At 40.6% G+C, this 23,602-nt stretch overlaps 1 protein-coding gene and 1 long non-coding RNA gene across 4 annotated transcripts in view; one reads left to right on the top strand and one right to left on the bottom strand.

Moving 5' to 3' along the window:
* Positions 1-23,602, bottom strand: part of CTNNA3 (catenin alpha 3) — a 540,285-nt gene that overhangs the window by 149,250 nt on the left and 367,433 nt on the right. The gene's annotated exons all lie outside the window — the stretch shown is intronic.
* Positions 10,621-19,885, top strand: LOC310845484. The gene is made up of 4 exons (XR_014564795.1): positions 10,621-10,720; positions 13,156-13,252; positions 15,686-16,194; positions 19,828-19,885. It is a non-coding gene; the product is annotated as an uncharacterized lncRNA (long non-coding RNA).

Raw genomic sequence — 23,602 nt, forward strand, 5'->3', positions numbered from 1 at the left:
CTCGGGATGAGAAAGAGATTCACATCTGTTCTGATTTTTCTGTTCTGTTAATTTTTGTTTTGATCTCCTTCCACTCATCTTTATTAAGACCAAGCATAATAATTCTGAGTTGCCATCATCAATTCTCATTTCATTGCCTATCTTTTAGGTTATAAGTCAATTTGGCTTATGCAACAAGGCTGGCTGTAGATGGAAAACATCTATTAGTTGATTAATCTAGAGAGAGAGTCAATAAAAGTAAGTTGGCTGCTATCCATTCCAATCCACTATGAATCAGCTGGAATGTAAGCAGCAATCATTTAAATCAACATTTTTCCTACCTCATCAATATTTTTATATTGCATTTTAATAATGGTTCAGAGAAAGAGACAAGATTTTAGCATTCAACAATATGCCATGAATTACTGTTCAGTGAGTTCCAGACTCATGTACTGCAATCCGATTGTTCAAGAGACCTCCTCATGTGTTTACTGAATGCATGAGGAGAAAGCAGCATCGCACCTGCTGGCGGTGCCCCAACAGCAATATTCTAGCTGGTAACACCCCTAACACCCCCAGGTGGCCTATTATAAAGTCTTTCCACATCTACCATTTAAAGTTGCATGGTTCCCAGGTTTTGGGGATATTTTGGCATGCTGCCACACAACATCATAGTTGAGCTACTGCTCCAGAATAATGTACTGGGGAAAAACTGTTTTTTCCTCTCCTATCAATATGTGTATGTGTGTGAGAGAGAAAGATCCAGAATGGATCCTCAACATGTACACTTGTGTGGCATGTGTGCAAGCATCCATTCCAGTTTCTGGGTGGAGGGGATGTGGTTAGTGGGTGAGGCTGGGGAGATGTCTGTTTTGTACAGCTACCCTCTGATACCTCGCAGGGAAACCAAAATGCTTGTTTACAAAGCTATTGTACAACCAACCTTACTGTATGCTTGTGAAACATGGAGCACTTATAAACGCCATCTCCAACTCCTCGAAAGATTCCATCAACGGTGTCTCTGAAAAACTGTACACATCACTTGAGAAGACAGGTGAACTAATATCAGTGTACAGTGGTACCTCGGGATGCGAACGGGATCTGTTCCGGAGCCCCATTCGCATCCTGAACGGAACACATTTTGACGCTTCCACGCAGGCACGTGACAACATTTTGAGCGTCTGCGCATGTGCGAGCAGTGAAACCCGGAAGTAAGGTGCTTCATTACTTCCGGGATGCCACGGCGCACAACTCAAACGCACTCAACCCGAAGCACATTCAACCCGAGGTATGACTGTACTGAGAGAAGCAAAGATCACCAGTGTTGAAGCAATGATTCTTCAACATCAGCTTCGTTGGACTGGTCATGTTATGCAGAAGCCTGATGACCATTTTCCAAAGCAACTACTCTATTCCGAACTTTAAAATGGAAAGCATAATGCTGGTGGTCAACTAAAGAGGTTTGTCTCAAGGCAAATCTTAATAAATGTAGTATAAACACTGACAACTGGGAAACACTGGCCTGTGAGCGCTCCAGTTGGAGAACAGCCTATACCAAAGGTATCATGGGCTTTAAAGACACTCAAACTCAGAATGCAAGGGAGAAACATGCTAAGAGGAAGGCACACTTGGCAAATCTACACCGTGATCAACTCCCGCCTGGAAACCAATGTCCCCACTGTGGAAGGACGTGTGGATCCAGAATTGGCCTCCATAGTCACTTACGGACTCATTGTTAAAACTGTGTTTATGGAAGACAATCTTACTCGGCTACGAGTGATCGCCAAAGAAGAAGACGACCCTCTGATAGGCTTGCCTGAGGAAACAGGTGTTCGAGACAATGGTACTGAGTCAAAATATTTCCCATGACAGCTATCATTAGTTGCAGAAGAAAATCCATTGGAATAGTCAGGTTCACTATAACTCAAGCAATCACATGGATCCTCTTCTAATCTATACTCCCACAAGGTTAGAATATAAGAGTACTAGACATTAAAACCAAAATAAAAGGCTATGGTTGTGTGCATGCTAATTATTCCAACATTTACTGGCTGGAGGAACATGAGGGTATGTAAGAGATGTGACTATAGCCATGGAACTTTTCTCAGTTTAGGCACAATGCAGCCATTAATATGGAAAGGAAAACCCTATACTCACTCCAAAGGTGCAGATAATCAGCTACAAATTCAATCTTAAGAATGCTAAATCAAGGTGCAACTTTGTTGTTGTTTAGTCATTTAGTTGTGTCCAACTCTTCGTGACGCCATGGACCAGAGCACGCCAGGCACTCCTGTCTTCCACTGCCTCCCGCAGTTTGGTCAAACTCATGCTGGTAGCTTCGAGAACACTATTCAACCATCTCATCCTCTGTCGTCCCCTTCTCCTTGTGCCCTCCATCTTTCCCCACATCAGGGTCTTTTCCAGGGAGTCTTCTCTTCTCATGAGGTGGCCAAAGTATTGGAGTCTCAGCTTCAGGATCTGTCCTTCCAGTGAGCATTCGGGACTGATTTCCTTAAGAATGGAGAGGTTTGATCTTCTTGCACTCCATGGGACTCTCAAGAGTCTCCTCCTCACCATAATTCAAAAGCATCAATTCTTCGGCGATCAGCCTTTTCCAGCTCTCACTTCCATACATCACTACTGGGAAAACTATAGCTTTAACTATACGGATCTTTGTTGGCAAGGTGATGTCTCTGCTTTTTAAGATGCTGTCTAGGTTTGTCATTGCTTTTCTCCCAAGAAGCAGGCGTCTTTTAATTTCGTGGCTGTAACTACAGCACTAAAAAGGTAAATGTGGAAAGGCCCTCACCTGGGTTAAAACCTGTCAAACCTATGGATACATATAGTGCTGTATCTAAATAGATTATCACCAACATCATCCAGTATATATGCTGTAGATGAATACAGTGTAACACTCTATGATCCATGTGGGTAGGACCAATGGCAATCTTCACATAATGCAAGGCAGCTGTCACCAGTTAAGCCATGGGTAGACTATCTGTGGCCCTGGGGACACATGCAACTCTTGGCCTAATTTCACATAGGTAGCAAGAAGGGTTAAAACAGAGGGAGGGAGGAATGAGCAAGTGAGTGAATGAGCTCTACCCACTTTTAGCCCTGGTCTTACTCACTTTTCAGTCCAGTCCCACTCACAGGAAAGGACCCCTGCTCAGTGGTAGAGCACCTGCTTTGCATTCCAAAGGTCCCTGGTTCGATGCCCAACATCTCCAGGTGGGACTATTTGAGTGCTACTACCAGTCACTGTATATATTACCGATCTAGATAGACCAATGGTCTGACTTGCTTAGCGTATGGCAGTTTCCTGTGTTCCACAGGCATGTGGCCCATGAGGAATGCCCACAAGGGAGAGTGCCTACCAACAGAAAAAGGGTTCCCTACCCTTGACTGAAACCATTTACTTAAAACTATGTAGAAAAGAGTTCAAATTGACAGGAGTGTAATTGACAAGAGTTCAAACCTTAAACTTTCCACAGTTTTAGCACAACAAAAATAGCAAAAAAGGATGTGTTCAAGCAGCAGAATGATTTTATGGGTGGACCTTTTGAAGGAAGGGAGATTTAAGGGAAAGAAAGCATGCATTTAGCTTTATTTTACTCAGAAAGTAAAAAGAAATAGTAGCAAATACCACTAAAACATCTATCTTGTTTATTTAGACAGTGGAAGATTGAGCCTCTTATAATTTACATACAGATTGTCTGTGCAGAATAATCCTCCTGCTCCTTCACTCTCCTTGGAAAGAGGGCATGCAGGGATATGAACTAGCAACTCTTAAAAACACATCAGTGAATTATTTCCCCTCTGTTCCTCCCAGACTGAGACACCAAGGGTACAGTATGAAACTCAGAATGGGGCAAGAATTCCTGGATCTATCATCATTTGCTTACAATATCCTGGGGATCCTTAGCTTATCCAAGAGCAATTATACTCTACCATTTTGTTGCTATTCAGTTGTGTCTTAGAATAATTAGGGTAACCTCATTAATGTCTTGTGTGGTTTGCTATTAAGCTCACCAGTGGGGAGCTTAGAAAAAGTACCTCTTAGTCAATGATTGGCTTGTGCATATATAAAATATATACATATACAGATGCTTTGTTTAGTCCAAAAGAATTGGACTAAAGGTTTGTTGCAGGGGGGGAAACATAACAAAGTTTTAAAGACAAAAACAAAATGCAATATCCTTCTGCATTTGATCAGGGAATAAGTGCTCAGGAGCCCAATGCAGAGACATGTATTGGTGAAAAACAGGCCACATTTTATTTGTAGTCCATGGCTGGTAGGGAGTGAGGGCAAGATTAGGAGACCAGAAACCCATAAAACCACGGCCAGAGAGGTGTAACAACACAAAAATGTGACCCAGTGCTATGAGGATGCCCTCCACAATGACCAGTAATGTGAAGGGCAAAATTTCTTCCCATCTGTGTTAACCAAAGACTGCTCAAGTCATAGCAATGGTGCCCAGCCAAGGGAGAGGGGGCGAGTAAGCTGTCACTGACACTGGCTCTCTGCTTTTTTTCTTGATGTGCAAATGCTCAGTAGCTTTAATAAACAAACAAGGCTGTCATCTACCCCACTCTCTGCGCACTGTGCACCTAGAATAATGCTGCTGCATCATAATGACACACTGTTGCAGCCAGTGTAGCATTGTGAGGAAACAGGATGGCATGGCTTGCCAAAGGCTGAAGCTGCTCCCAGGCACTTAAAGAGGCTGGGAATTTTTCTGGAACGAGAAAGATTAAAGAAAGAAGCTGCAGCCATTTCCGGTTAAATACCTTACTCTGAAAACTGCTGTTTATAAACCCAATCAAGGTTTACAAATGTGTGTATGCAAGTGTTTTAATACACACGTAGAGAGTGTATGTAATCTATGCTGCTAGGAGAATCACTATTGTAACACATGGGATATGGGAAACAACTGTACAACATTTATTATGGGCAGCTTCCCTAAATTACTACTTAAAACAGCAAATCAAGCTTAATAAATAAAATGAATGAAGTTTGAATAAAAAATGACACCTTGGTTGTTAAAAGATTTTTTTTTTAAAGTGAACATAAAGGTAAATCCAATAAATGCATCTTGCATTATGCTGAAAAACTGTGTCAACTACATGATCATTAGGCCACAAAGTGAACACCCATATTCAGTTAGATTTGTCCCCCATAGTGGTAACATTTGATTAATTAAGGAACCTCATCTCACTATGGAATGGCTAGGATGACATTTCCTTTTCTGTATCTTTTTATTTCTTTTTATTTTCTTTTATTTGAAATAAGAATTTGTTCCCATTCAAACTGCACTGAGATCTCAAACAGGAGTGGGGGAAATAATCTGTGAATAATATATATATATATATAGAGAGAGAGAGAGAGAGAGAGAGAGAGAGAGAGAGAGAGAGTTCTATGGGAGGCTGATTGATTGCCTAAGGAGATGGCTCACTCACCGTGCTTCCTGAACAGCGCATCCAGAAAGGTCAGCTTTACCTGGCATGTGGTCATTCTCTCTTAAGATTCCACAGTTCAAAGAAAATTGCAGGCAAAAAACCCCTTGAGTTGGCAATAACTGACTTTATGTGTAATTAGTTAGCAAAAGAATTGAAAAATTGTGTCCCAGAGTTCTTTGTGTTGATCTAGCAAACACAGCTCTGGCTTGTACGTGCAGTATCTGAGCTTCTAGCTGAAGAGTTCTGTTTTGATAGGCCCTTCAGCTCTTTTGCAAGTATAATAAACTGACCAAATATCAGTTCTCTAAGAGAAGATAAAGAAGCTGCTGGTGGGGTGGGGTGGCGTAGCCCCAAACGAAATGCCTGATCTGGTTTCTCTTAAGCTGCCTGGTCACAATAAAAATGTGTGGTGTTTTATGCAAATTCTGCAATATCATACCCTCCAACATTTTTTCGATGGAAATAGGGACATCCCATTCCAACATCCCATTCCAACATGATAATTTTACTATTTATACCGCACACATCTTACTGGGTTGCCCCAATCAAGCTGGGAAGCTTCCAACATATATAAAAACATTAAATATTTTTAAAAAGCTTCCCTATACAGAATTGCCATCAGGGGCTCAGGGGTTGGATAACTCCATCCCCTCCAACTTTTCACCAATGAAAATAGGGACGTCCTAAGGTAAAGTGGGACATTCCAGGATCAAATCAGAAACTGGGACAGCTTCTCTAAATCAGGGATGTCCCTGGACACTTGGAGGGTCTGCAGTATGGTTACTGGATTAAGAGATGTAATTAAATGCATTAAATGCATTAAAAATATTAATTTAGGGTGAAATATATTTAGAAACATGTATTTTATGATATTTATACTTGAAAAAGACAGATTAAATGGATTTAGGAATGAAAATGTGTGCAGCTGACATGGACTGAAAGTAGATGGATCTGCCCATTGCTATTCCTCTCCTCCTTGAAAGAAGCTGCCACAGACCACACCCTTTGTTTTCATTATGTCATAGCCTTCTTCTTCTTTACTACCCTCCCCCCCCCCCCGCCATTAATGCATGAAATTGTAGTCTTCTTTAAACATGTATTTCAATACATTTTACTATCTGGTAAATTGTTAATCTGTATTTACCCAAAGATCAGAAAGTTGGGTGTGGGAGAGTGAGCCTGTAAATCTGGATTTTCAAATGTTGATAGTATGAGTATGTGTTTTTATTGTCCTGACATAATACTTTTCCTTTAGAAGAAAATGAGAAATAATTTCAATACACTCCTATTCTGAAGGCTTTTTAATATACATAATCATTTTTAGAAAGTATACTGTATAATAACAGTCTATTTCTACAAAGTCAGACTTAATGTTATGGGTATTTTATGGATTAACTACACTGGTGTTAAACCTTTTATTACAGCTACTAGCAAGTCACATTCAAACTGTAATGTTTAACATCCCCCCCCCCCAATCTTTCTGTACAGCTGCACTAAAAGTAAACCTAGAATTAGCATCATGTGGTGCACTCATCTGAAAGCTGGCTTTATAGGGAAAGAAGAAGAATGTCAATCAGAACTTTTGAACTACTGATGGAAAAGTAATTGCAAATAAAGATAAAGATAGGAAAGCCTAAGATCTCAATCATATTGCTAGCCATTGTCTATTTACAATATGCTGTGCAATTTGCTTTGAACAACTTGAATTTTCCCTGATTACTATCTTAATGTCTGTGACTTGTCGCAACGAATTTGAAACATAAGCCTGATCATAAACTATAATTTACTGTCACATAACCAATTATCCAAGCTGCTTTACCAGTGCAAGTTCTGTTCACTTAAACTGGGTTTCTATCCCTGGAATGTTAAGAGGATCAGGCCAGCAGAGACCGAAAACAGCATGGTACAAATCGAGCTTTTGCTGGCAGAATGCCTGTAGCCTACAGCTTGACCTTAACAATTCAGTTCATTTCGGTTTTCCTAATAAAATGTTATTTAATACAATGACACTAGCTACAATAAAGTTACAAGGTTAAAAGAAGAACAGTCAGGATTTGGGCTTTTAAAAAACCCAAAAACTCAGCTATGTGGGGTTTTATGTTTAATCCCAGAGAGCCAATTTGAATGTGAATATCTGAAATTATAAAGTAGCTGTAATACACAAATTGCATCTAAGATGTGCTTGTTTGCAACTATTAATAAGGAAACCTTCCTTTCTACAGGCAATATAGTTTAAACTCAAAGATCAGATCTCCTGAATGAAAAACAAACAAACAAATATGCCATTGGCTTATGGAACCAAAAATAATAAATCCTGTTCTTGATTCTGCTTTTTAAACCAGAGAGGAAACAACACTGTTACCTAACCACTAGGAATGGAGATTACAATTTCTATCCTCAATTAAAACATGCTGGACATGCAGGGGGGATAATAAGACAATTTATATTATATATACATTTACAGTCCTTATCTCATTCAGACTCTCAGTGGCTTGGATCCATATTTGCTCTTCCATGAATGCAAGGGCTCCTTCTGTTAGCAGATTTCCCATACAACCTCCCCACACACTAATCTGGAGTGGCTCCCCCAACCCCTATAAAGAAGATTTGTGGACAGGGAGAGAAGTTGCCTCCTTTCTTCCATCAACAGAAGCATCTAGGATCTCTGGAAGCAAGCCAATGTTTCCTTGCTCTCCACTGTATGGTAAACAACAAAGGCTGAAAGACAGAGAACAATCCCTGAGGGATGGCTCAGACAGTAGAGCATGATGTTCTTAATCTCAGGGTTGTGGGTTCAAGACCCATGCCGGGTCAAAGATTCCTACATTGCAGGAGGTTGGACTAGATCACCTAGTGGTCCTGTTCAACTCTACAAGTCTGTGGTTTTCTTGGTACTTAAATCCTATTGAGTAAGGTTAAGGCCATCAAGTTTAGTAGGTTTCAACATTTGTCAATCTGTGTTGCATTGCTGCCAACCCACGTCTACTCAGTTAGTTAGTAGATGGTCCGCTTCATGCATTGCTGTCATGATTCAGGGCTCTGACTTCCCATCCTCAATGGAAGAGGCCACAGATTCAAGACTCTCTAAGGCCAGTAATATGCCTTTTGACATTCCTACCACCTTTGGAGTTCCAGCAACCTCCAGCCTCAAGAGGTCATATTACCTTTCTCAGGCTTGAAGGACTCCAGCTCAGAAACCTTCCCTTTCCCCTGGAACCAGTGGCTGTTGAAACAGCAGAGGTGCCTCTCACAAGGAGGGGGATTAGCTATCAAAGGACACTGCAGTTCTCTGTGGGGATTTACTGACAGAGAAGCATTAAAGTCTGCTTCCGAGTTTAGGTGGCACTTGGAACTATCCAAGATGCTACCCACTTTCTTTGTTTGCCTTTGGTCTGTTTTGTGTGACCTTGCTTATCTGGATTTAACTTCTTGTGTGATCTTGCTTATCTGAACTTAAAGTCTACTACACCTGACTCTGCCTTGCTGGAACCTGACTACTGTTTTATCTGATCTTCCTTCCTGGATTTGGAACCGGGACTAGCAGTATGCAATCTTGTGACTCTTAAACCTGTGATTTGTACAAACATACACACACATGGGTTGGAACCCTGGCCACCAGCAAGAACAGAAGATTTGCATTGAAGTCCTGACCTCTTAAGCAGCACACATAGCCAACAGCCCTCAAGGAAACTACTTCTCTCTTGATCCCTTGGTTTTCTGCCTCATGCTGTTATCCAGAGTGCCTTGGAGGATGGGAAGGGGGAAACCTCCCTCCACTGCTGCCCTTGTACACTATCACTGCTGCTCCAGCCACTTCTACTGACTGAAAGGGACTGGTGAGGTTGGTGGGTGGAGAACTGGTTTGGAGGCCTTTGGGAGATTGAAGTGGATAGTGGGGACTGGAGGATATTTTTATGAGCTTTCAGATTGGCTTGGAGAGGAAAACTCCCCCCTCTCTTTTGGAAAGATCTCATATTCTTTCCAAGGTAATCTGAGGTGGGCTTGGGATACCCAGCTCTATCTTAGGTCGCATCCACACCATACATTTCCCCCATAAGTGGCACATGCCTTTTCCCTCTCAAGAATCATGGGAACTGTAGTTTGTTAAGCTGGAAACTGTACCTCTTTGAGGGGAAACTCTTATTCCCAGGGGAAGTCATGACTATTAAAGTGGTATCAATGTACTTTAAACATATGGTGTGGATGTGACCATGATGGCTGACAAGCTGTATTTCAAGGACCCTTGTGCAACATTACAGATTATATCTCAAGGAAGTTGCTAATATGCCTCTGAGAAACCACAGCATTTCCAGGAACATACTTTGAAAACCAACAATTTAAGCAATGCCACAGCTAATGTGGGGAAGGTAGCTATTGATGAGCTTCATTTTCTTTCACTGTTGCAAAACTGTGGTGGTAGAAAGGATGTGGGCATCCACATAGCTATTCAAGATAACAGATGCACACTCCTGAACTTGGCAACCCCACATTACAGGCTTACATGTACCTGCCCTATCAATTCTGGGTGATATCAGTCATCACTATGTTCTACTGTAGTAAAAGAAAAGATAAATTGAAAATGGTTTTCATTGTTGTTTTAGTTTAATAAATTATGTTAACTTGAAGACTGCCAATGAAATGCCTTTAGAGAACATTTTCAATTACAGGAAAAGCTATGCTTTTCAGCCCATATAAATTATAACCTTCAGTACAATGCAGCAGCTACTGCATTACCAAAGGGCATTCATCCAGCAAATCCCAGCTCCAGCTAACGCCATCATCTTGAGAAACTCAGCCGATGACTCATAGTGTTCAGCAATGTATCATTTTTAATTGCTGCTTTTGAAACTATTAGAAACCATATATAGCAGGAGGTAAGAGATAAGTTGAACATTGCATCACATTATTTCACAGCAAGGCACAGGCAGGTGCACAATCCTGCTCATCTCCACCACGTCCTGTTGAGGTTCTTCACATACAAAAGCACCTTGGGGCTAGAAAAGAGTAGCCACATGTTTGCCTCAATTCAGTGCCCAGCTGATGTCTCCATACTGGGACAGATAGGCAATGATTCCCCTGCAACCTTATTCTCACCCAGGCATCTAGTGGACTGAGTATTTTTGAACAGGCTGCTTCCACCTGGAGTGGCAGAGGGGCCACCAGTCCCAGCTGCCAAGCAAGGGTGCAGAGGATTTAGACGTTGCTGCTGAGCTCCTGACATTATGTGGCATCCGCCAGAGAGGTCTCACTGACTTTCCAGAAGTCAAGGGACAATATGGGGGTGAGTAAGTAGGATGGCTTTCAGAATCACCAGCAACAAGAAAATCTAGAAATAACGTTACCGAGCACACTGAATGCTTATGTCACTTCCCATTTAGTGGCTGGGCCTCATAGCCTGTCCTCTCCTTCACCCACCTTACCCTACTCCACCCCACCCCAAAACTCCTCATTAAGATAAAACAAAAATAAGGATTTATGTAAAGGTGGGAAAGGGACCTTAATGAATAAATTTAGGAGGAAAAATGCATAAGCATTTGGCTGTTGTTTCAATAATTTATGTATGTACAGAAATACAGGAAACCACATTTTATTAAGCTTATGGTTAGATGGTATGGAAATTAAAATGCAGGTTAAACAGAAGGGAGAGATATACGCTGGGAAAAGTGTGGGAAAGCCGGAAAGCATAGACATGTATGGCAGTTATCATGTGTGCACAATTCTCCTCCAAAGCAATTTGTGGTAAGTTCCAGGGAAATAAATGTCACACGCTGCCTGTGAACTCCCAATTACTTCTACTAAATGAAGCCCCAAAGTTCATCTTTTATCCTACAAAAATAATATTAAGCTTATTAGCATCAGTCAAATTATGTGTGGTTCAGAACTGGAAACTCTTAGGATGTTATAAAAGGTCAAGCATATAAGCTAGGAGTGGAGCACTGAACATGCTGAACTGATCAAACTGTGAAGAACCAGCCTGAGTGATGGGTATCATTATATTGAGGAGAGTTTCTTGCTTAGAAGTACTCACAGATGGTAGCTTTGCTCCACTGGCTCATCAGCTAAGGCCAGAGAACAAATCTGAGGAAAACCAAATTTGCACCTGATCTGCCATGCCTGATTTCATACGGATATTGGAGCATAGTCCAAATGAAGGCTTTCATTTTCTTTAACAGAATCTAGCTGCTTAGAGAAGCTAGGAAGAGCAACAGGTGCTACACACTTTGCAAAAGGGCTGAAAATACCCCGTGATAAATGGTATGTGGTAGCACTAAAAAAAGTATTTTTGAGAGACAGAACAAAAAAAAAAAATCCTTCCAGTAGCACCTTAAAGACCAACTAAGTTAGTTCTTGGTATGAGCTTTCGTGTGCATGCACACTTCTTCAGATAAGGTGCTACTGGAAGGAATTTTTGTTTTGTTTTGACTATGGCAGACCAACATGGCTACCTATCTGTATTTGAGAGACAGAGACAGAGAGAGAGAGCCCTCATGTCATCACACACTGTCCCTCACAGAGGCATTTCTAGTCCTGTTTTGAACTGTGTAGCAACTGATGCACTTTCTAGCTTCTCTGAGTACCTAGATCCTGTTAGAAATGAAAGTGGGGAGAGTGTTAATTGATTGTAGCCCAATATAAACATAGAAGTATCTCACTTAAAGAAAAGAACTATGCACAATTTTTTAAAAAATGAAAGTTCCATTTTAGTCTGGACAAAACTGTCTTAATACTGGTCATGTGTAACATAGACATGGATGAAACAGAGCCAAATCCATCCATCATGATTCTCAGCCAAGTATATACCAAATGCCTGAACTTGTGGCTCCTTTTTTATTGAGCAGGATTACCATTTCAACAATAAAATTATAACCAAGGACACAGTGGCCAGGTAGTTATTTTGGGATTCCAAATGGGGGGAAAAAAACAGCAATGAATTATTCAGGAATGTAAAAACAACAGACAGCAATGGCCTCTATATAAAATCTGTGCATGGAAAACAGGCAATCTAGTAAAGGAGCAATTAAGGGAAATTCCACACAATCGGGCACCTTATTTATCAAAGACTCTAATGCATTGGTAAAAGCTGGGGGCAGGGTAAGACTAACAGAGTTGGAATTAATAATAGATTCATATTCCCCAAATAATAGAGGAGCTGGTGTCAACAATATATAAAACAATTTATAAATTACCTACAGGAACATGAGATGGAGTAAAAGAAATGCTAAAAAAAGAATTGGGAGAATCAGTTGCTCAGGAAACGTGGGAGGAACTTTGGAGCAACCCCTCCCCCCAAAAAAACACCCAGTGCCTGCAATAATAAAAGAAAATAAACAAAGTGCTGTATGAAAGATATTTTACACCTTACACACTGAGATCCATAAATCCCACATGCTTGAGGTGGGGCTGTTCAGATCTCGCACTGTATGACATGTGGTGAATTTGTCTGAGCATGCAAATATTTTGAGACAAAGTTATTTCAGAAAATAGTAAAATAACAGAGCAAATGGTTCACTGTAGACCGGCACAGGCTTTGCTGTCAAAACTTTTGAATGGATTTAGCACACAATGGTACAGTTTTATAAGATTTACGTATAAATAAGCAAGTGGAGTAACTTCACCTACTGTTCATGGGATTGGTAACATATGGTTGGATCTGTTGGGATAAAGTAAATATATATGTAAATATACATTCTAATACTATGTCTTTAACCAATGTAGCACATGACATTTCTCATGACCCTGGAGTCAGATTCCTTATCTTCAGGGGATGAAGGCAAGGACTCTGAAAGGCATGCAGTGTCAGCACATCCACCAGGTGAGCTATTATTGGTGCATATGCCCAGTGCTTTTCTTCTTAAAAAATGTTTAGGGGTACTCTCATTTTTCTACTCATATTCAAATACTGCCCCTCAATGAGGCTAAACTTCACAAAATGTTTAGGAGTATGCATACCCCTGCATCCCCTCAGAAAGAAATCACTGCATATTCCCCAGCCTGAGGATTCTAGTGCAGAAGACCCAGTCACACCAGAGATCCCCTTGTTCTATCACATGGGTAGGCAAACTAAGGCCTGGGGCCCAGATCTGGCCCAATCGCCTTCTAAATCCAGCCCACGGATGGTCTGGGAATCAGCGTGTTTTTACATGAGTAGAATGTGTCCTTTTATTTTAAATACCGTACATCTCTGAGTTATTTGTGGGGCATAGGAATTTGTTCATTTCCCCCCTTCAAAATATAGTCCAGCCCCCCACAAGGTCTGAGGGACAGTGGACCGGCCCCCTGCTGAAAAAGTTTGCTGACCCCTGCTCTATCACGAAAAGCTAATCCTATTCTAGGCTGCATCAAGAGAAGTATAGTGTCCCAGTCAAAGGAAGTAATAGGACCACACCTGGAATACTGTGTCCAGTTTTGGGCACCACAATTTAAGGAGGATATTGACAAGTTGGAACATGTGCAGTGGCGAGCAACCAAGATAATCAAGATTCTGGAAATAGCCTTATGAGGAGCACTTGAAGGAGCTGGGCATCTTTAGCCTGGAAAAGAGGAGATGTGATAGCCATCTTCAAATATCTAAAGGGCTGTCACATGGAAGATGGAGCAAGCTTGTATTTCCTGCTCCAGAGGGTAGGACACAAACCAATGGCTTCAAGTTGCAATACAAGAGACTCCGGCTAAATATCAGAAAGAACTTTCTGATATTAAAAGCTGTTTGACAGACTCCCTCAGAAGGTGGGTGATTCTCCTTCCTTGGAGGTATGCTGCACTGAGTGGCTCACAAACTGCCAGCTAAGAGTGATGAGAGGAAACAACATGGGAATGTAATGTACATTAAACACATATCTCTGAGATCTGAGGAATGAGAGTGAAGTGGGATGAATATGTTATAGATAGGAAGAGGGGCTGGAGGGTGAAAGGGCCTTTTTGGTGGCGGCTCCACATCTATGGAATGACACACACACACACCGCTGAAGTGTATCTTGCCCTAACCTTATATTCTTTCAGATGCCAGGTAAAAGCTATCCTTTTAAGGCTGCCATTTTTATGATGTTGTTAATCACGTAATTTATGTTCATTATTGTAATATTTCTGTTTATAATGAATAATGTTTTTACATTACCTAATTTTTATAAACTTCCTTGTGGACATTTTTGGTGAGGGGTGGTATAGGAATCTCTTAAATAAACATTCCCAAGGCTAACTCCTGATTTGCTAACCATGATTAACAGGAAGTTGACATTCTATGTTCACCACCCTTCCTGTGTCTTGAAACAATTTGTCACGCCGTCAAAAACTTTTAGAATATGGGTTGAGCCAAGAGATGTGAATCAAAACCCTAGCAAGTGATAGAAAAACAAACAAACAGACAGACAGACAGACAGACAAACAGACGAACAAAAGAATTAATGAATGAATGAATTGTGGTGACTTCATATAGTAAAGTCATTTTAAAAATGCTTTTTGTGAATGAATCTGATGCTTGACAAAAACTGTCTCCAAGATATAATTTTAGGATTTTCTTCACATAACTGAATTAGCCCTGACATATATAGAAGAAGGGAAATACTGCTAGACACATTTCTATCACTTTCATCTCTCAAAATGGTCAGAATGTGGCTAGGAAGGCACAACAAACTTTGCTGAAAGTAAATGGACCCACTGTGCTCCAAACCCTTGTACTCAGGGCAAAATAAATGCTATTCAGAAGTGATAAGCACATATTATTTACTACCAAAAGACGACCCTTCACATTGGAAAAAATGCATCAGCCTACCTACCCACTCTTGAGCTACTCACTGAGTCTCACAGATCCAAATCCTTAATTTCATTAGTAGCAAGGAAGGAGTGCTTCTTAATTTCAACCCCTAGCTGTAGTGTTGAACTTAAATATATAGGAAAGAGTTTGTTATCTCTTCCTAATAAATGGCACAATGGACATATTTCATCTGCATGCTTGAAATGGAGTGGCATTGCTTTCAGCTCAGATCTGCATTGCTTGGGGGCGGGGTGAGAGAGAGAGAGAGAGAGAGAGAGAGAGAGAGAAAGGTCCAGCTGAACACACATTTTTGTTGGAAAGGATGAGAAAGTTTAGTAATTTTAATTAACAGTGAAAGGAAAAGAACTTCAGAAAGAAGCAGAAGAGTTTAAAGAGAAGGAGCTGAATGTTACCCATTTGCCTATTCTTTAGCACCGTATTGGTACCCTGTTAAGTATTTTGAAGCTTTCTGTATATTTATTATATATTTTTCAGACTCTCTACTTAAAAGAATCCCTCCTCACTTCTGATGCTGTGATCCCAATATCTTGATGGCATTTGAACGTTCCATCTACAGTGCTCCTTTTAAGTTACTAGGTCAAATGCACTGCAGGTTTATTTTTGACAGTTCCGTTGAAGCTTCACCAATTTATGTCAGAAGAGAATCTGATTCATTTGCTTCATCATTAGATCTACGCCTTAACTCCTACATTTTCCCCACTGGGTGCAAATGAACCTATAGAATAGCTCTTTACCATCTGTGCAATGTATCCTTTTATATCCACAGCAAATGCCTTCCAAGTTCCCTCCAAAATGCAGTCTGGTAATTGTTTGTCTCTTTCCGTTCGCCACTCTCTCAATATGTCCTTATATCTTAAAAAGTTTTGATGAGACAAGCTGCATTGGTTCCTTCTCATCTCCTACGACTGCCGTGTCTCAGCTCCTGTGCCCACTGACTTCCACAGTGATTGAAAAACCCGTCTACTGTGCACCTTAATTATAAGGTACACACTACTGCACTCCCCAAAAGAGGATTAGTAAAATGGCCTACATTTCAGCCTTTTACTCTGCCTGCATTGGGAAATCATTTCACTTTGATATAAATGGGCAAGCACACATAATTTTCCTGAAACTGGCCTGTCAATCTGAACCATCAGCCATTTCCCTGTTGGCAGTAAAATCAAGGTGAATGCTGAATCACTCGTTCTCCCTCTTCACAGCACCATCTGAGTCATAGCAACATTCATGTAAAAAAACCAGCACCACAACCATTCCCGTTCTCTACAGTTGGGACATTCTCTACAGTCATAGTATTTCTTCTACAACACAAGCAAAATAAATTTTGTTGTTCAGACACACATCATTATTTCCCGAACAACTCCTGTTAAGAGTTGAAGTTTTGGCAATATTGGCAAATAGCGAGATATTGCAATATTGAAACTTGCATGTTATAGAGTGGGTTCAAAACTGCCCACACAATATTTCATCATTAGATCTACACCATTAAATCACAAGAAACAAGAAACATTTTTTTAAAAGCAGATCTATTCGTGAGATAACATATTATGGCATGGTGCACACATAATCTTCTGTGCTATATACATCATTTACTTGGGGAGCGGGGGGGGGGGGAGGAAGTTTCCTGTCTTTAACATTTAAGCTGGTGTAGAATGCATCCTCCTATCAACAGACAGAGCTGGGTGAGAATAAATCAATGGTTCAGCATCTGCATTTTGCCCTAAACTCTTTAGAACCTGCCTACCTGAGAGATCAAAATATCTCCCAAGTCTTGCTCCAAACTGAGTGCTCTCCACAGCATTTTATCTATGCTTGGAATCCAAAAAACAACCCTAAGGTTGTACACCACACTGTACATATAAAAGCATGATCATACAATTTTAACAGCCATTGCTTTCACCAAAGAATCTTTGGAACTCTAGTCTATCAAGGGTGCTTCTAAAAACACTCAGCACTCCTAACAAACTACAGTTCCCAGGATTCTGTCTCAGTCATGGCTTCCATGTGGCATAAGAGTGCTTTAAATGTATGGTGTGGGTGTGACCTATGTTGCATGAGATAAATGGGATTGCTGGGTTTTTCCTTTGAACATTCACAAAGTGCTCTTTGAACCTCAGTCATCTGCAGTGTGACATCAGCAGTTTCCCTTCAGGAAACATTAAGTCTAGAGTTTCCTTTGAGATGTGCAATGAGTTCTACAATTCTTTAGATCCTGATTTATTTTGTTTCCTGGATTGTATGAGGTGGAGAATTGAGCAGCAATCCTCCAAGGGCCAGGGAGAGTCCTTCAACTAGCTTGAGCATAATGTATCCCTAAGCATGACCTGCTGTTTTTCTTTGTTTCCCCGTGGGGAATATTCAAAGTTGTACAATGCCTCTCTGCTGCCTGATGTTATGCTGAGATGCAAAATGTCACCCTTTTGTTGTATATGTGTATGTGTGCATGTGTTTTTCAGAGATTTTCAAGGATATTGGAATAAGCACTAATTTTTTTCCAGGATGGCAGGTGGCTTGGATAAGATGATAGTTTTTCATAAGCTTTATTTTATTGTATGTTTAAAAAAAAACAGAAAAAGCAGATTTGCTCCTATTTCAAGAATCCCAGCAGTGTACCTCACTTGTAACAGAACAATCCAAGGAGACAGGGTGCTGCTGCTGCTGCTGTTGTTTTTAAAGGAAGATGACCACCACAATTGTGGAAAATCTTTCCATGGGAAACTTGCCAAATACCCAGGCTTGGGCATTTTCCAGATTTTTAGTAAGCCCTTCTTGTTTTGGTCTAGCTTTTAACAAGCTGGGATAACTCGATTAGGGTGAATTTCCATTTGATGCATGTGTATGGCAAGAAGGAAGTGTGTGAGGAAACAGTTGGGAAACTGAAACATAGTTGGGTAAAGCATACCCTTCAGGGTTCTGCCAGTACGGATTGCCTAGGGGGACTTGGAGGGGGTGCCTGGCATCCACATTTTAGGTGAACACTCAACAGTGGGGCCTAGGTGAGCGTGCTGACTTCATACTCAAGGTTTTCCTAGCAAGGTGGCAGTTATTTCCTCCCCATCCTTAGCAGAGGAGCCACAGCCTGTGGCTGCATCACATACCCAGAGTTCTGAGTGGATGTGTCCCTACCATAATACGTTCAATCCCCACTTCTTTTAATTTGCTTATTTTTTATTACTGTTTTACACATTGGTTCCATACCCTCTCAGAGTGTCAGCTTCAGTGATGAGATCAAACAGACAGATTCAACATAGTTGAGTCAACATAGGTGATTCCAGCAAGAGACTGGAATCAGAGAATTCCTGCAGTATCCATCAAAAGGTCCTGGAATATTTCCGACTGCTCTTGAAAGATGTGTTTTTACTAGTAAAATAGAGGGCTAGATGTGTCTAGATAAAAAGGTTTCAGGGGGTGTGCATTTTTATTTTTTTAAAAATCTGCAGAAACAGCCATGGGTCTTGTCAACCTCATACCCAACAGCAGCAATTTTAAAGACTTGTTTTGCTTCAAACAGAGCCTGCTGAGCTGCGATTTTAACAAGCTTTTGTGTGCTACCTAAGAGGAAGATGTTACATTAGTACTCACCTGTAGGCACCCCCCTTTTTTTTTACTTGACAGGAATATAAATGTGAGATTTCTATACTTATAATAGCTAAAAGCAGCTGAGGTGAATATGCAACTACTAATGCAAAACAGTTTTTGACATTTCTTTTTCTTTTCTTTTTCTTTTTTGTCCCTCTCAGCCACATTCAGAACATACAATGACTTTATTCTGAGTGGGAGATTTTCAATATACATTTCTTTAATTTTTAGGGATTTTTTTCTTTCCCACCTTCAGCTTCATGCTGAAAACTTTCACAGTTCTTCCTTGAAGTTTAAGTTACCTGATGCCATATGATATTATGTGACTGACAAGTGGGCAGCCCCAGCCACCTATCAGTGGCCCTCCCTCTCTGCCTTCCTTCTAGGGAAAGAGGGAGGATTAGGACTGCAGCCTTTGTTAATTACATTGTCAAAGAAATGTAACAAATGAATAAAACAAGTATAAAATATTGTGCATTGGGGGAAGTTTACAAACCCATGACTCATTTAGAAATCATGTTCATCATTTTGTTTAGACCTATTTAAAAAATGAGTTCAGTTCCTAGTTGTTGTACCTAATGAACCTCTCTTTTTAAAGGAATTAATATTCTACAATTTTATCCTGTGAACTGCCCTGAGACCTGCAGGTATAGGGTGGTATATAAATTTAATAATAATAATAATAATAATAATAATAATAATTATTATTATTATTATTATTATTATTATTATTATTATTATTAAAAAATGTTCTTATCAGCCATTTAACTCCAAGGCCCTAGCCAGTCATTCCATATCCATGGATACTGTAGAGAGCTCTCCACGCTTATTATTGTGCAGGAGGGGTTCTTCTACAGACATGTGTATTAAATTTTCCCAGATACTGAATATCCAGATATAGGATAATATCCAGCTTGAGTGACTTGCAAAAAGAGATTGTATGATCTCAAATTATTGTGTTTGTTACATGTGTCATGCATCTCTATCTATCTATCTATCTATCTATCTATCTATCTATCTATCTACCTATGGCATTTTAGGAAGTAGCACAGCAATCCACCCACAAGCTCATCCCTATACACCATGCTGGAAGGAGTTCACTGCCCTCCAAATTTTGAAATATACTTCTTTAATCAAAAATGTGTACAAAAGATTTATGTTAAGGGAAAGTGTGCACATACTGTGGAGGTGTGCATATACTATGGAGGAGGGGACCTGTTTTACAAATCTGTACCACTACCACCCAGGAAAGATGCTTAGGCCTTGTTCCCATTTGTTAATTATGATGATTTTACTACGTCAAAAAATGTGGTACAATAAACAAAACGAAAGGAAGATCAAGCCTTTTTCTAAGTCCTGTTAGAGAATGAATCTCTGCAGGAAAATCATCAATGTCAGCCCTAGTGGATAAACACTACATAGCATAAATTGGGTTTAATTTTAATTATAGGTTGAATCACAGTGTAAAAGCAACATTACAGAGTCAGACAAATGGTTCACCTAGTTCAATTTCCTGATGGTTGTTTACAGAGGAATTGTACAAATGTGCTAGATAACAATGAAACACTTGATTCCCTCTCTGGGCATAAATGTCACTATTAGCGTAAGGGGCCATTTTATATATTCTTAAGTCCTCACCCACAGCATGTTTCTTTCAAATCATCAGAGCCGTACTATTTATTACTTGTCATAGAAGACTTTTAAACTGTTCATATTGTTTTTCATTTTGCATTTCCTCAAGTGATAGGATATTTCAAGGGCAGCTTTTTATAGAGCCAGTTCCCTTGTAAGGCAAAGACTCACACTGTTTTTGTAGTATCTGTTTTTTACAAATATACGTGTTGAGCAGAGGGGACCATACCAACAACCAGACAGACAGGGCTTGTCTTCAGAACTCAATCAGCTCCCCAAAGCAATAACAAACAATTTAAGGAATCACAAATCTCATGCTTGGAAGCTAGCCAAGAACAAAACCTAGAAACTTAAAATGCACAATTGTTTCCTTCAGCCCCTACCCAAGCAGAGATGGTATATCACAAATTCAAGCAGCTAGTCTCCACTAGTCATTAAAGGCCCTTAAGTATGTTCCATTGCCAAAATATGGCTTGAAGGGATGACATTTTGAACATACGAAAAGCATATTTTGCACAATATGTGCAAAACAGCTCTCTATCTGACAAGCAAAAACAGATGTTTTAAAGGAACACAAAGTGGGTATTTTAGAGGAACACAAAGTACTTATTTACTTTCAGCAGAAGGCTTAAACTTTTGTAAAAACATTAGGAGTTGGCAAGATGGAGATCAGGAGCTGCACAGAACTCCAAACTGTCTTAAACTACTGGAAAAATAGGCCTTTTCAAATTTGCTCCCATAGGGGCTTGTTTAGAACCAAACTAAAACTTGCTCTAAGGTTCTTATTTTGTATTGATACCTGGAGCCTTTTCCAGGATAAAAAAAATATGTGAATATTGCCGCTGGTTATATCCAATTTTTGTAGAGAGATTCTGGACAAGAAGAGTCTTGAAGAAAATGGATAAGTACACTCAGCTGGAACAGTTAAAGGTCTCTGGTGACGCAATTATTCATAATTTCAGCACAAACCATGCTCTCCAATTCTTAAATGAAAGGCAAACCAAAAATAGGATGCTTCATTAACTGGGATGGATGTGCAATAGTATTTGGACATCATGCAAATATAGTGTTGAGTGGGAAAAGAATGTTGTATACAGTAACAGTTCAACATTAGCACTACCAAGGTGCACTGATGTTTATTTCTCTTCTCTTCAGGGGTCAAGTGCAGGGAGTGTCAAGTGTACTCACTTCCTAATAGGATCGTTCCTGCTGCAGCTAGACAGCCATGTTCTCTTCCATTCCAACCCCCCATTTTCTATTCCTCACCAGGGACCTGGGTGCAGGCAGGCTCAGGGTGCATGTGAAAATCGTGCCGCTTAACAATACTTGTGAGGGCAAAAGGGGTGTGTGAATCCACACCCTCTCTCTCTCCTTCAGGTTTGACTGCCCCCAACCTGGCCAGAGGCCAGAGTTTCCCTACAGATCATTGCTCCTGTCAGCTCTCCCCACCCCCAGGCAGCAGCAGCAGCAGGAGGCAGTACTTGTCTTCAGTGCAGCCATCTTTAAAGTAATAGCAGCCACTGACACATTCCCACCCTCCTACCCCCTCTCTCTGTATATGCCCTGTAACGATGAGGCAGCTTAACTACCTGCATTGCAGCATCAGCGTGAGAGGAGGAGGAAGAAGGAACTTGGGAGGTGCACTGGCAGGCACTGGCACTGCACCACCCTGGGCAACTTGCCCCGCTGAAGTGATGGGGTGAAAGAACCATGAAGGGAAGTGGCGGAAGGCGGGTTGCTCTTTGCCCCTAATGAGGATGGACAGACCAAGGTTCGACTGGGCTCTCTGGCACTGCTCACAACACCTGGAAAAATCAAACCTTCCTCCGCCAACTAGCAGTGCCAGTGAGACATGCTTCTAGGACAGGAGCCCTATCTCACCTGCCAATTTGGTTGTTGACTTCCATGGCTTTGGAGGCACCAATGCAGATCCTTGCAAAGGATACAAGGGAACCTGAGTATGCCTCTGTTCCTCACTACTAACACTCAACATTTAGTGGCTACTGAGTATTCTCGGTCCTCATTGAATTATTTCATTGGGAGGCGGGGGATGAGCCCTTAGATTTTATTTTTGAAAGATTTTCTTGTACTTCTGCAAAGGGCAAATCTCTCCTGTTCATCCCCCTTGTTTCTCAGTTGATCTAGTTTGACTCTGCCACTTGAGTTCACTATTAGCAGAGGGTTGCTTAGAGTATACTGAAAATGGAGCTCCCTCCTGTTGTCCAGCAGAAAGAAGCAAGTCACATGGTGTGTCAAATGGTGTGGAATTTTTAGCCAAACCATCATACTGTATCTTCGTGCTCTTCCTAGGCCCCATAAATTTGTGTTACCCGGAACGGAATGGTTGCTGTTTCTCATTTGTTGCTTCACACAAGTCAAGTTACTGGGTGCCTTAAGACAATTTGGATAATTTGTAGTTGCATTTCATCACAATTAGCTCAGAGCAGGGCAAGCACACACGTGATTAACTAACAGTTAACGAAATATCGCAGCTGCTCACTAAAATGAGAGGGCTTTCTACAGAAATACCATTAAAAGGTTGAGCCATTCTTTGTGAAGATAAAGCAGAATCAAGACTCAATACAAGATGAATAAGAGAGCCAGTTCGCATCCTCTCCTTAATTGCTGAAGAAAGACTGCAGAAAACCACCACTGAATGTGGTGGTTACACTGAATACATTTTTAGTGAACACTATTTTAGAATACATTTTCCAAGACTAATATCTCTCTTAAAAAATGTGAATTTGGCACAGTATATTTGTTTAATTTAGGAAGCACTTCAAAATATACCATAGCATAAGTTTATGTGCAGGCTGTGCGCGCGTGCACACACACACCCACACACACACCATTGCTGGTAAACTTTTAATTATACATTTATTTATTGTTCAACCAGTTGCAACTGAATGCTAGATAACTATAGATAAAACCATAAAGCCAGACTCCATATAAAGGCCTCTTTTTTTGCTGCTGGTAAATAATATTCAAGGAATAGGAGACACGAAGGTGGCTTTATGACCCATTTATCTCTACAAATCTAATGCCAGTTCAATATACAAGAGGTGCTGTTGCGCATAGCCTTTGAAAACTAATAGGGACCCAAGAGGTATCTGAAGAGACTAAAGGGGATGAAGTGGCAATTACTTCTTTTCCCCAGTCTTGCAGGTGCCCCATATGACCGGC

Source organism: Podarcis gaigeae (genome assembly GCF_964106915.1).
Source record: "Podarcis gaigeae genome assembly, chromosome: 5".
Lineage (NCBI taxonomy): Eukaryota > Metazoa > Chordata > Lepidosauria > Squamata > Lacertidae > Podarcis > Podarcis gaigeae.